The 14,069-nt window shown below is 36.4% G+C and overlaps 1 protein-coding gene across 3 annotated transcripts in view; it reads left to right on the top strand.

The window, feature by feature from the left end:
- Positions 1 to 14,069, top strand: part of SIPA1L2 (signal induced proliferation associated 1 like 2) — a 123,334-nt gene that overhangs the window by 19,903 nt on the left and 89,362 nt on the right. For all 3 annotated transcript variants that reach the window (XM_021527120.3, XM_077782112.1, XM_021527122.3), the window contains exon 2: positions 6,392 to 6,464. The gene's annotated coding sequence lies outside the window, so the exon portion shown is untranslated. The remainder of the gene's footprint in view (positions 1 to 6,391; positions 6,465 to 14,069) is intronic.

The raw sequence follows: 14,069 nt of genomic DNA, 5'->3' as shown, positions 1-14,069 counted from the left end.
CATAAATGAAAAAGATCAAACTCTATGTTTATTACCTTTTAGTAAAGATACTTATGTTCCGTATTAATTGCCGCTAGAAATGATGGGCATTGTGAGGTCTTCTGTTAATTTCTGACAAAATAATTGTGATGCAAAGCACAGATCCTTTTCCACTTTAAAAGCCAGTTGAAAAGGCAAAGCTATCTCAAGCTTACCTTTTCTGTTTTCATAATAATGTTCTTTACTTGGGGTTATATTCTACATGTGGTAGAATTCTTTCAGGTCAGAGCAGGGTTAGTTGATTTTTTGTCATATTCAGGAAGAAGCTATAGTTGCTTTTGAGTGTATGTAAGAAAATTCTGATGGCCTAAGGAAAGATCTATTTTTACTGCTACTTATATTAGAGAATGTGTCAGTTGTATACATTTGCTGTTCACCTTACGTGTTTCTTAGCAAGTGCTCTTTGTTATCTTTCTCAGAGAAAGGATCATCCAAAATTGCAGGTTCTATAAACAATTCTTCTCAGCAGTCAATCTGGGACTTAATCAGACAAAAGATGAATGGAGACTGCTTTTCAAATTAGTGCTGCTGTGTAATTAATTATGCTTAATTAGCAAATCTTTCTTTAAGTATCCACAGTGCAGTGATATAATTTGTTTTCCCAGGTAACTTATCACAAAGTATGGAAAGCTGCTTTTAACAAACTCCAAGTAATTGCATGTTTCACTGGAAGTGCTTTGATTGAAACAGTGGTGATTTATCTGATGACCCTCAGTCTGTCTTGGGCCCTTCCAATCCTTCCAGCTGGCTTACTCTTGCTTTAAGGTTTGAAATGGGTGTTTGGGCAGTGTGCTCACTGATAAATTAATGTTGTTCCCTGTGCAGCTCAGCTAGAACAGTTTGGAAGTGCATCCATTGGGAAGGCATTCAACTTTTGCTGACTGTACAGGGAACTGGTATGTAGAACTAGGAACAACAATTACTGTGATGGGGAAATATCTGTAATCTGACCTGTAGCTGGTGAGGTTCAGCCAGCCTGGATCAAATTAGGTATCCCTTCTGTGGAGGGACAAATATAACCTTGTGATAATATTTTTATCTTTTACATAATTTTATAGTGTGACAGCATCTGTGATAGGTGTGCTGTGATATTATGTAATAAAGTTCTCAATTTCCTTTTGAACTGGGTGATATGTGTGGCCTGTAAGATGATTAGTTTCCTCATGTGCTTGACTTCTTTTAGAATTTGAATCTTCCACACACCAGTGGGCAATAGAGAATTACAGCTCTTAGAGAGATTAATGTAATTCTTACTATGATGGATGTTGGTATTTCTGAAACTGAAAAACAACTGTACAAACAGAGATGCCATGCATCTTGAACCAACACAAGTTATTTTTCATTCTCCTTGTCCCTGTAGTTTAGAATATGGATGGAGTTCCAGAAGGATCTTTTACTAGGGAATTCCATTCTGGGTGTTAAATGAACATTGTAGCATTGTGGGCAGCGTTGGTATTAAAATCAACTACCATAAGTTGATTAGATAAGGGAGGAGTTTGGTATTGTTTTTTGTGTTATTTTGGAGTCTGATTTTTTTTTTTTTTTGTCAAATGTAGCTGGAACATTGATCTTTACACATTTATCTGGGCAGCAAAAAATTAAAAAAGAATTTGATTTAGAAAGAAAACCCAGTTTACAAGTCAAAGTGTAAAATAATTGCGTGTCCAAAGCCAAGGATTTCACAAGTTTTATAGCAATGGTTATTGTATGTCTTTGTTTTGTTTCACAGTAAAGCATGCTGCTACTTCCTTAACCTTATTTTTTTCTGTTTCTCAGTCTGTATTTCAAAAAGAACCAGCATGTTTTCTCCCTGAAATGAAGAATTAAAATAGATTTCTTGTATGAAACACCTGCACGGTAGGAAATGAAACAAAACTTTTTAGCTCTCACTGTTTTATGGTAAGATTTCTGTTCCCTTTCCTTCCTGTAAACAACAGAAGTCACTTAGAGAGTGGGAAATTAGCTATTTACTGGATATTTTCTGTATGAAAGGAAGGAAAAGGCCTTTACAGAGATCAGTCTATTGTGTTGGGAATATGGAAAGTTATATGGAGTTAAATTGAGTTTAGTAGTTGGAGAGGAAATACATGGCAAAATACATGCAATCACTTCAGTTGTGCCCCTTTAAAGTGCTAGATGTCCCCATTAGTTGCTGAAATCGAAGCAGGAGCTAGGACATGGAGTGCTGTGGTTTGATCCCAAATCCTTTGTCTAACCTGTGGTCATTGTAAGAAGTAGATCAGAGAGAGACTACACTAAGAGCTTATGCAATATGGCTTTTATTTATAAACAAGCAGTTTTGATACTTGTACTTTTAGGTAGATGTTCAAGTTACTTTTGTACATCTCTTTTTCATCCATCTCTTTGAAATATGGCTGTCTTTGCTAGACAACTGTCATAATTGGATTTTTCATGGAAGTAATGGTTTCCAATGTCCTTGTAGAGTATATATGTTTTCAAAGTTCTGCTTCACATATGAAATATACTAACTAAAATTCTGGTGTGAACCAGACAATCTTAATCTTGTCTGTGTTATGAAATTATTTTCTGTGAATAGCTATTTGATTTTCATTTACCTTCTGTAGCACCAGCAAGAGTCTTTATCACCAGTAAGAATTGTGGATGAGGTATTTTACTCTAAACTCTGCCTAAGCATTATGGAGTAATAGAGCTTTCTTGAAAGATTGGGTGTATAAGATGATAGGACTGACAATAGCTTTGCCAATTAAATTGAGCAAGTAGAGAAAATCGTGTCAGTTGTATCACTTTTATATGCAGTTCTTGTACTTAAGTTGTACTTAGAAATGGAAATTTAATGTACCAGTTTTTGTCATTTCTTTTGCTCCATATATTAAGTTCAAGATTCTTAGTACTTGAATATCATGAAAAGGCAGTTGTAAGTATGGGAAGGAAAAAAGTAAAGAATCTTCTTTGCTTAATAGATACTAAACTCCATTTTTTCAAAAGGGGGAATTAAATAGGAAAAGCTTTAATAGCGGTATTAGCTGTTAAAGAAATTATATTTTTTGCTTGCATGATGAGTCCAGTTCCTCACACAGAAATCCTAATGTCTCTGTGTTTCAGCCTAGGTTGGCAAATAAGGCTGCAGTATGTGCATCTGTGTTTGTAAAAGGCAGTTGAGAGTGGATTATCTTCTGGCATGTCTTGGTGGAAGGAGCATGTGCCTTGTCTTTGTCTCAGCAGAAGAAAAAAATCCTTTGATGCCTGTATTTGGGTTTGTGTTCTTCTGGGGCAGAGTTGTCAGTCTGCTTGTTTGCTTTCTCTCTGTAGTTTTCTAATTCTTTGTGCAAGGCAGGGTATTACCAAAAGGGTTACTGCAGTCATGTATGAGACTTGGTCTAGGTGTAAAGTTTCTTCTTGAAGGTTTGGAATGCTGAAGATACCATTGTCAGTAGTATCCCACAATCTAGAACAAATGGCTTGACAAGTGTTAGCTAGCCTTTGTGGTCCTTCTTGGAATTTATTTTCTTCCTTGGATATCCCACCAAAAATGCAGCTCCTACAATGTAAATGTAGTGTGTCCAGGGTACCTCAGACTTGCTGGGTAGATTGGGTGTGTCAGGTTGATATTCTGGACATACTGAGCTTGATGTGGAGCTTACCTGGGCAGTGACCATCTGCACAGTGTTTTGGAGCACTAAGAAGCTGCTGGGAACTAGGCTTTCCTGACGAGGATGCCCATTCTCTTTGCCCATTCTTTCTGGAATCAATTCCTCTAAATTGACAAAACTTTTTGGGTAGAGAAAGAGAACTTGCCCAGGGAAAGTGAGAGAGCTTGTACTGATATTATTATTTCTGCTTTTCCTACAACAACAACATAGGAATAGAAAATATTAAAAGATTGGGACATAAATAATACTATATATTCATGAAGAAAAATAATTTTTTTGTAGTTGAATATGAAGTAGAGTATATGGCAGACCACAGTTATGAATGTCTGACATTTTGCCAAACAGGGCTACTAACAAGTATTGACTTGCCTATGCTGGAATTATTTCTACCTGCATTTCAGATATCTTTCGATGTGAACTCTTCTTTGCCTTCTCTTTGGCCAACTTGACTTCCTTGGTGACAGTTTCTGTAGAAACAAGATACTGGTTTTCAATTCCAGTGGACATTCAGATAAAGATTAAGAAACCAACGAATGAAATCCATTATTGCATCCTGGAGAATACAGCAACCCAGATATTACCTCCACAAGCAGTAAAAGACGAGATGTCCAGGACAAACTGATCTGTGATAATCACCTAATGCACAGCAGTTTTATGATGTCCAATACTACAAATAAGTTTTGAAATACAAGAAAGAAAATAGGCATCTTTGTATCTGATTTCTAATTTGATACTTTATGTGAATTTAAAGGGACATACATTACTTGAAATTCTGAGATTTTTTTTCATTTGTAGACCTTTATGAATGTAGGGACAAGATATTTTAAAGAAAACACTTGAATACTGGTGAAACAATAAGTTATTTTTGGAATATATAACATTATTTTTTATTCTCAATTCTTAAATTCTTTACCTGATTCAGTGTTCTGTAGAAGAACTTGGATTAAAGAAAAGAATTAGTATGTGGACAAGGTCTAGTGTTTTCCCATTTGGCTGCCTCACAAAAGAGCAGCATAATCCTCTAAATCCTATTTTACTCTGAGGATCAATTGATTCCACTTTCTCCTCCCATAAATGGACAAGTTAGAAATTGCCTTTGAGACAGATGTTTTGAAGCTTGCTTTTCCAGTGATTTGAATATATGATTACATTTTTTTTGTGAGAAAAACAATGCTAATAATTATAATATTCTCATAACCTTATATAAAGAAAACTGGAAGCAGTTTCTATTGGATAATGGACCAGATTCCATAGCCATTTTAAAAAGAATTGTTTTTAATTTTAACATTTGCTTTCTTCTCATGCTTTTACTTTTGAGTTTCAGTATTTATTATGGCTTTAGTTTCAGATTTTATTAGACTGAGGTGTATCTGTGAAATTCGTTTTCATCAGATATAATTTTTAAGTTAGGAATGAGAAATTTTTGTTTAATATCTTGGGGGTTTTTAGTTGTGTGTTTTATTGGCAAACAGTTACCTGATGATGCTAGTCTACACTACTACTGATAGAGTTGAGGGGTTTTTTTTGGCTCTCCCATGAGACCTGCACTGGCCAATGTGTTTGCTTGAATTTTAGGTTGTAACTATACCAGGAGCTGGTTTTTTTTCTTTTTTTTTTTTTTTTTTTTTCTCTCTAGTGTGAGCATACTGGTGAAAGTAGACTTCAGTGGTTGGCTATTTTTGACTAGACCTAGAATGAGGATAGTAGTAACCTGTCCTGCATTCCGTCTGTATAGGCTTTTTGTTTGTTTATGTTACCGGTGTCTTTAATACCTAGATATGCAACTGACGTAGGATTTTGAGGCTTTGTGTTCTTTTCCATTGTATGCACTATTCTGTAAAATACCTATTAGAATTATTTTTGTCCCTATGGTGGTGATTTAGTACAGGAAATAACATCTGTTCCTGCTGTGTGTGTGTTCTTTTTGCTTTCTTTCAGTATGAATATAACATTGTGTATTTTCAAGCCAGATTTTACTGTCTGAGATCATGGTGAAATGAACTCCTTTTGAAACTTTGTAAGCTTTGATATAAAATAGCCAAATTGTCTTGCTGGTACTTGATAGTTTTGTGATTTATCTCATTCTAATGTTGATCAGACAGACCTAGCTAAAATATTTTTTTACATATGTTTTTATTTACTTTAGTTCAGAAGCAAATATAAAATTGTCAGATGTAAATTTTGCAGTGTTAGATAATTTCTTGGCTGTAAGTTATCCCACAGAATCTCAGAGCATGTTTTTTAACCTTTTGGATCAACTCACTACTCGTCTCTCAAAACATTTTATGGAACTTAATAACTTTTTCTCATCCTTGTAATTGAATATATTATTACGCTACTTGCTTTTTACAGTACAGTTCTAGGAATAGCTGTGGACCCTTTATCATAACCTTTGAAGCAGAGCCATAACGAAACTGTCTGTTGGTTCAGCACCTACTGGCTCATGACCCTTTGCCCTAGCAATGGTTTTTTTCCAGTTATTGCCAGGAACTTGAACAGATAACACCTTTAAAGTCTCTGTTGCAACACATACATATGAAACTATGCTGATTTTTAAAGTCAGTGAGTTGCTCTTGATATTTTACTTGCATGTAGAAATTAGTAGATTTTCATTTTACTAGGGTTTATTTAAGTGTTTTGTTTTACTTATCTCTTAATATCATAAGACAACCTGTTCAGCCCAAACCAAAACAAATAAATCTTTCTCATTTGACTTGCAGGTATTTCCATTCTGTTGATATCAGAAAAAGAGTGACTAAAGTTGACATCCTTTGTGAACTCTTCTAGCCAAAGGTAAGCACAGTTTCTAGCTGATGGCAAATATATTTTTACTATGTTTGTAGTACTTTTAAATAAAAAGGCAGCTGTGCTGTTTTCTTGATGTTCACAAATGGGATTTCCTTGGGACACCTAAAGCACCCTAAAAACCCTAAGTTAATAATTTATGTGGCTGGGTGTCCAAGTGAATAAAGAATCACATTATGCTTTGAGTTGGAAGACACCGTTAAGATCATCTTCCAACCTCCCTGTCATAGAAGGACATTTTCCACTAGCTCCCTTCAACCTGGTCGTTCCCAGCTTCTCAGGATGACCTGTTCCAATCTTTCACCACCCTCACAGTAAAGAATTTCTTATTCATATCAAATCTAAACCCACCCTCTTTCAGTCTGAAGCCATTCCCCCTTGCCATATCACTGCATGCCCTTGTAGAAAGTCCCTCTCTGGCACTCTTGAAACCCCTTTTGCCTGCTGGAAGGCTGCTATAAGTGTTCCCTGTCTTCAGGCTGAACAAAACCTGTCTCTAGAGAAAGTTCAGCCTTTTTTTTTTGAAATCTATAACTTGGCAGATAGCCTCTCATTAATATTGAAGTGTAGGGTACAATCAATACTATACAGCTGTTATTATACAGAAGGATTATTTTGTAATGCATCAGAGAAGCCAAATTCCTATCTCTACAAGCTCCTTGATCTAGCTCAGCTGGATTTGTTTTAATTCTAGGATATGGCTCAGGCTTAGAAATATTTTATGTTGGCTGAACACAATCTATCATCTGAAGACATTCAGTGTGGTAGTTTTCTGTTTCTATCATATTTCTGACACCAGTAAAACTTTTAACTTTTATTTCCAACTACATATTGTTTCAAGGAGGAAAAAAATTCTGAAATAAGAATTTTAAATGTTTTTATGTTATATTTATAATATGTTCAGAGATTTGTATGAAGTAAAGAATTAGGAGATTCTGAATAATTGATCCTCCTTGCCATGTTTGCCACATGCTTTGATGCAGGAGAAAAGATTGAACTTTGAGTTCAGCCACCTGAGCCCCTCAGCCCCTCTGTGTGCTGCAGCGTTAAACTAGGTGGATGCTCAGTATCTGTGTTGTTGTTTATCAGATTTTAAGCGTCTCCTTTTGTTCACATTAGATTAATAGTTTTTTTTTTTCTCCCATGTTACTGTGTTTGATGAAGGTCTGCTTTATTAATGACAGAGTAGAACATTGCTCTAAAATCTTACCTACTACTTTTCATATAAACAATGTGTTTTGCTTTGGAAGTAGTCAGACTGAGAGGACAATATATTGTAGCATGTTTTGCATTGTGTGTTGTCAAGAATATCTTCATTTGAATAATGCTAATGTAGTAAAAGAGAACACTAGTATTTCTAGTCTAGAATTAGGTGCTAACCACTTCTAATATTGCATTTGCTTTATCTTTTGGCTGTACAGTTGATCAATGCATAGTAGATGTTTAAAGAAATCTGGAAGAAGCTGAAAAATATAACTTGTATATTTTACCCTCTTTCTGTCATTTAGAGTAGTAGTAGGTATAATAATGCTGCAAAAAGAATGATGGTTACAGATGTCTAATAAGGTGCATTGTTTTTCTTTCATAATTTGAAAAGTATATAATACAAGGAATATTGCTGTTTAAGGTAGGAGAAAACACCTGTGGTTTGCTGACCCCTGAAATAAATACACATTGATTTTTAAAATTTATTTTTTCTGGTATGGGCTTTGTTCCATATAATCCTGACAAAACCTTTATGTCAAAATTGTTCTTTTGATATAGTTTACAATTATGGTAGCAGTGGTACTGATTAGCAGGTTTGATAATCTGGACTTTTAAATATGTAATTTTATAGACCATAAAAATTTATTCGCTCTTTCTTATAAGTACAGGCATAAGAAGATAGATGGGAAATTCTTTTAGTTGTAGAAAACTGTTAGGGATTTTATCTCCCAAGTTAAATAGTTAACCATTTATTAAAGAATGGTAACACTAAAAACTAAAACCTGTTTGAAGTTTCTTTTAAGAGGCATTCCAAAATTGGCTACACAAAAATGAAATGTTTGAAAAGTGTTTACAATTTCAATTATTTTAAAAGTAATCCAAATTACTTACCTGAGGTTGTTCAGCTGTTATAATTCTACATTACACCGTAGCTGTACTTTTAAGGCAGAGGATCATATAATAAAATTGGAGGCTGTGCATCCATGTAGAATGTATACATGTCAGATTCAAGGGATAAACTTGTTACATTTGCCTAACATCAGCTTCATGGGTGATGTTTTCACTGGGAGGATGTGTCCAAATGTATGACGTAGATATGGAATCAGTAAACCTAAATGCAGCATTTAGTTAGAGTTTTGCATCCAGTAGCATGTTTCCTTTTCATATTTATAAACAAATTTAAAACTAAACTCTTTGCCTCCAATTACTGATAGACTGAACTCTGCTAGCTACTGAGGCACTATTTCTGTAATAATTTTTATAGTTATTTCATAGGGACATGTGTACATGGGACAACCAATTAGATCCTATAGTTTGGTATTTTGGAAGTTTTTTGTGATCTGGGAATGAACTGGCTTCTAAAGGCTTATGTATTTATGTGAGTTAATGAAAACATCATCTATTGACAGTTTGTGTATGTTGGTAATTGTGATATGGGCATAGATAGAACAATGTAGTTTGGGCATAAACATAAACCATATAAACATATCAGAAACTAATGCAAACAAAAAATGTTTAGTAATAAATTTGCTCTGATAATACAAGTATGGCATGATATAACTTTTTCACAGTAAACTTGGTGTGCCTTTTGTGCAAAGAAAGTTGTTTTCAGAAGCTGAGCAATATTAGACAAATCACAGAATTGCTGAAATGGAGAGGTGACTCTTATATCACATAGTTAGCCATCCCTGCTTACAGGTCAAGGCCAGCTGGATTTTAAATATCTTCAAGTGTGAAAACTCCACAACCTGTCTGGACAACCTGTTCTGTTGTTTGACTCTCACAGTCAAAGGGTATTTTCCTATGTTTAGGTGGACTTTTCTTGTGTTTCCTGTCTTATTTCCCTTTATCTTGCATTGAACACCCATGAGGAGAGTCTGGCTCCCTTTCATGCCCCCACTTAGGCATTGGGGAGATCCCCTCTGAGCTTTCTCTTTTTCAGGATGAGCAGCCCCAGCCCTCTCCCCCATTCCTTATATGAAAGATAATTCAATCCTTCAGTCATTTTATTGGCATTTCTCTGGATTTGCTCCTATAGTTTCTGTGTCATTCTAGTACTGGGGGAATATGGAATACAATACTCCAGATTTGATAAGGGACTGATGATGGAATTTTAGCTCTAACCAGTAAGTGAAAAATAACTAGCTAGGAATGCTGATAGGCACATACCATTTTTGTCAATAGCAATGTAATATATCAGTAATTCTGTATGGTGTTTGATGTGTCATATGCACCTTTTCAATCTCCAAATTGTTATCCTTTATTTCTTCTGTAAGAAGAATTAAAATATACTTAGGTATAAATAAAATATCAATCTGCTTTATCTTACAAGGTATGTGTGCTTCAGTTTTAGATGGCTCATAGTCTTAATAGTTCTGCCACCTGAGTGGAAAGGTTGTAGGGTAAGTGAACCAATGTTTTGCTTAAAAGTTATTGGATCACATGGTACAAAATACTAGTAATGCTATGGGTTGTTTGTTTGTGTTGGTAAAATAATACCAATCTTCAGAGTTGGTTCCCTTCTGACTGCCACAAATCTGGCAGGACTGAACAGTTTAGGGAGAGGGCTGTTTTAGTTCCTAAAGGCAGTGAGCCAAAAAAATATATATGCTGTGTTATGTCTCTCTGCCCTGTGCTACACAAAGTCTGTGGTTCTGGAATATGTGTTTGTTTGGGTCTTTCCATTTAGCTTACTGGAGCTTGGAAAGAAGTAGGACTCTCGCCTCTTCAAATGCCATATCATTCTACATAATAATGAGGTAACAGTAAGCAAAAGTGTTAGTGAGGTCCTCCAAAATAGGATTCAAGGTAAAATAACATGTATGTTAATATAATTGAAGAGCTTACTAATGTGCATTTTGGGTTAGCTGTTTTGCAGAGGGAGTAGGGGGGACAAAAGAAGGAATATTGACAGGTTGGGTAGGATAGTTAAGCTCAGGAACTGAAGAGTGATGAGTCTTATAAGGGAAAGAGACTGTTAATTTAAAAAAATTGGGAGAAACTAGTGTTAAACTTTCTTTCCTTAGCCCTCAGCCAGTAGTATTTCTTTTTCCTTTGAGGAAGAGGCTGATGTGCCACTGACGCTAACTAAACAGATGTAAAAAACCAACAAAATGTCTTAAGAAACAAATAAAAAGAATTGAAAGGAAATTGTTACAAGGGAGGGAGGAAAAGATGCAAACCTTCTTGATTCCTTAATTAATGTAATCTAATTTATTTCAGTAAAATGATTTGTGTATATTATTGTTTTATACAGAGTGAAGGCTTATAGTAAATTATCTTAATTTAAATCCTTTATTTCTGGCTCATGCAGAAAAAGACTTCTAATAAAATATTTGAAATAATTAAGAATTAATGCAAACACTTTTGAAGATAAACTGCAGAATGGGTCAAAAACATGTACTTGTTTTTGGTTACTGCTAGAACTGTGCAGGATGAGGGAGAAAGTTGGAAAAGAAGAGTTATGTATATGTGAAGGAGAGACTTCTCAGAGAAAACTGGAGAAACAGAACATGGAACAGCATGGGAAAACAAGAAATGAAAAAAAATCAAGAATTTCCAAATGGTTCAGAGAGAGCCAAAACCATTCTGGAATTAAAGTTGGTGAAGGATGTGAAGGACAATGAAAAACCTGTTTCAAGTACATAAGGAGTTGAAGGATGCTAGGGAAAATGTGAGCCCACTGATAGTGGGGTAGGGGATCTGGTGACAACAGGCAGAAAAAAGGCTGAAGTGTTCAACACAGTTTCCACTTCAGTCTTCCCTGGTATGACCAGCATTCCAAAAACCCAGACAGTGTGGAGCAAGGAAGACTTACCCTCAGTAGAGGGTGATTAAATTAAGGGATATTTAAACAAACTAAGCATAAATAAGTCCATGGGACTTGGTAGAATGCACCTATGAATACTGATGGAGCTGACCAATGTCAGTGTGAGAGCACTCTTGATTTCTTCAAAAGGTCATGCAATTTGGAGAGGTTACTGAGGACCAGAGAAAGATCTATATCCAAGGAGAGTCTGGGGAAGTACAGATAAATAAGCCTTGCTTGTCCCTGTGAAGGTGATAGAGCAAGTGATCCTGGAAGGTATTTCCAGGTGCATGAATGACTGGGAGTAGTGAGCAGGAATTGAAGCATGGAAAATTCTACTTAACTCACCTGATGCCCTTCTATGATGAAATGACTGGCTTGGTGGATGAGAGAAGATAACCTTGATAGTGAAATAGACTGATAGCTGGCTGAACTGGCAAATTTAGAGGGTTGTAATCAGCAACACTTGCTACAGTGGGGGGCCAGTGGTGTACCTGGGGACTGATACTGGGTTCAACACTGTTTAATGTCTTTGTTCATTAAACAGTGAGTGGGACTTTGTCTCAGTCCCATCTCTGTTGCTGGCACTGAGCACACCCTCAGCAAGTTTCCCGATGTTAAAAACCAGGAGGAGTGTTTGATATCCCAGGTTGTTGGGCTGCCATCCAGAGGGACCTCAACAAGATGAAGAGTGGGCAGAGAAGAACATTGCTAATTCAAAGAAGGACAATGCCAGCTGGGGAGAAATGACCCCAAGAACCAGCACATACCAGAGGTCAGCCACCTGCACACAGCACTGCAGAAAAGGACCTGGAGATGTGGGAGGACATGAGCCAGCAAAGTGTCCTTGTGGCAGCACTGGTGAGGCCACACCTGGACTGCTGTGTGCAGTTCTGGTTTCCTGGCACAAGAGAGATAAGGACATATTGGAGAGCATCCAGTGCAGGCCACAAAAGAGGTTAAGGGACTGGAGTGTTTTTTGTATAGTGAGATGCTGGGTGAGCTGGAACTGTTTGGCCTAGAGAAGGCTCAGGGGGATCTCATCAGTGCATAAATTCTTGGAGGAGAGTGAAAAGAGGATGGAGCCAGGCTCTTTGCAGTGGTGCCCCGTGACAGGATAAGAGGCCATGATGTAATTTGAAATACATGAAATTCCATATGAACATAAGAAAAGGCTTCTACTATGAGGGTGGTTGGGCTCTGGAACTGTTTTACAGGAGAGGTTGTGGATTCTCCCTCCTTGAAGATACTTAAAACTTGACTGGACATGGCCATGAGCAGCTAATCTATGTGAACCAGTTTGAGCAGGGGGTTGGGGTAGAAAATCTCCAGTGGTCTGTTCCTGCCTCAAAGACTCCGTGTGATTCTGGTAACATAGGTGAAGGGAAGAAACTGATATATATTTTGTGAGCAGGAAAAAAAAGCTAGAACACATCGATTAATTCCATTAATTAAAGGATGAAGTCAAGGTCACCTGCAGCTCTTTCTTAATCAAATTGTAGGGAAAATGTCCAAGTCGTTCATTCTTTGGTTAGTGAGCTTAGGTAGAGGGCAATAGACATCAGAATATTTTTCAGGCTCAGTTAATTAGGAGGGGAGAAGATTTAATGAGGTTTTAGAAGCATTTTTCAGGGTCGAAATTGATTGTCTAAGAAATCTATAGAACTTTGAATTTTGTGAAACTAACTGTGCTGTAATATTTTTTATCCTGTCTATGCAAGGTCTATGTTTTTGTTTTCAGTAAATTTTAGTCTTAAAATATTGATAATATGATACAGATGACCTCTTGTTATATTTGATCTTCTCTTGGGTAGCCTGTCACATCCACTCCTGTCTAAAAAAATGCAGACAGCTTAAAATAATCTCTTGCAGGCTGACCTGGTCTGGTTATTAACCAGCACACTCTGAGCCCTGTCTGTTTGCAAAGTTGAGGGGGGAGGAGGGGGCAAGAAGCAAGGAAGCATTTAGTTTCAAAAATAGAAACCCCACAAGTACTCTTGAATATTTTTTATGGTCCTCTAAAAAGCTACTCATTTGTTGTGAATATCATTCAAATACTTTGTAGTTCTTAGCTGTTAGGCTTTTTTTCTTTTTGCAATCTTTTTCTTTTGTTTTGCCATCTCACTTCTGTCATTTAGCCTAGTAACCTGATTTGCCGCCCTGTCAAATTCTTCCCTGTGAACGGAGTGTGTACTTTGTCTTGCATGGCAGCCGGTGAGGAGAGGGAAGGAGGGATACAAACTTTTCCCAGGTGCTCCACTTCATCCAGTGTCTGCTTGTACACAGGTTTTCTGTTTTATCTTACTGGAAATAGGAGAAAGTAAAATGGATGGAAAGAAATCATACTTTAAAAACAAATAAAAAAGGAAAAGATTAATCTTGAAATTTCTCAAGGCTTTTTGGTCATACTTAAGGCCAGTGACATTAACTGCTTTGGACAGCTTCAGGAAGGGCAAGGCTACATGCCATCAAAGGCTGAAGATCAAAGTCCAAAATTTTCTTAAAAATATAAACTAAATTTGTAAACATTTTTGAAGTGTTTTTTTAAGGGGGATGGGAACACATATTTCCATTTCATG

The sequence above is a fragment of the Lonchura striata genome, chromosome 3 (genome assembly GCF_046129695.1).
Source record: "Lonchura striata isolate bLonStr1 chromosome 3, bLonStr1.mat, whole genome shotgun sequence".
Classification (NCBI taxonomy): domain Eukaryota; kingdom Metazoa; phylum Chordata; class Aves; order Passeriformes; family Estrildidae; genus Lonchura; species Lonchura striata.
This window is presented reverse-complemented; position numbering and strand designations above follow the sequence as displayed.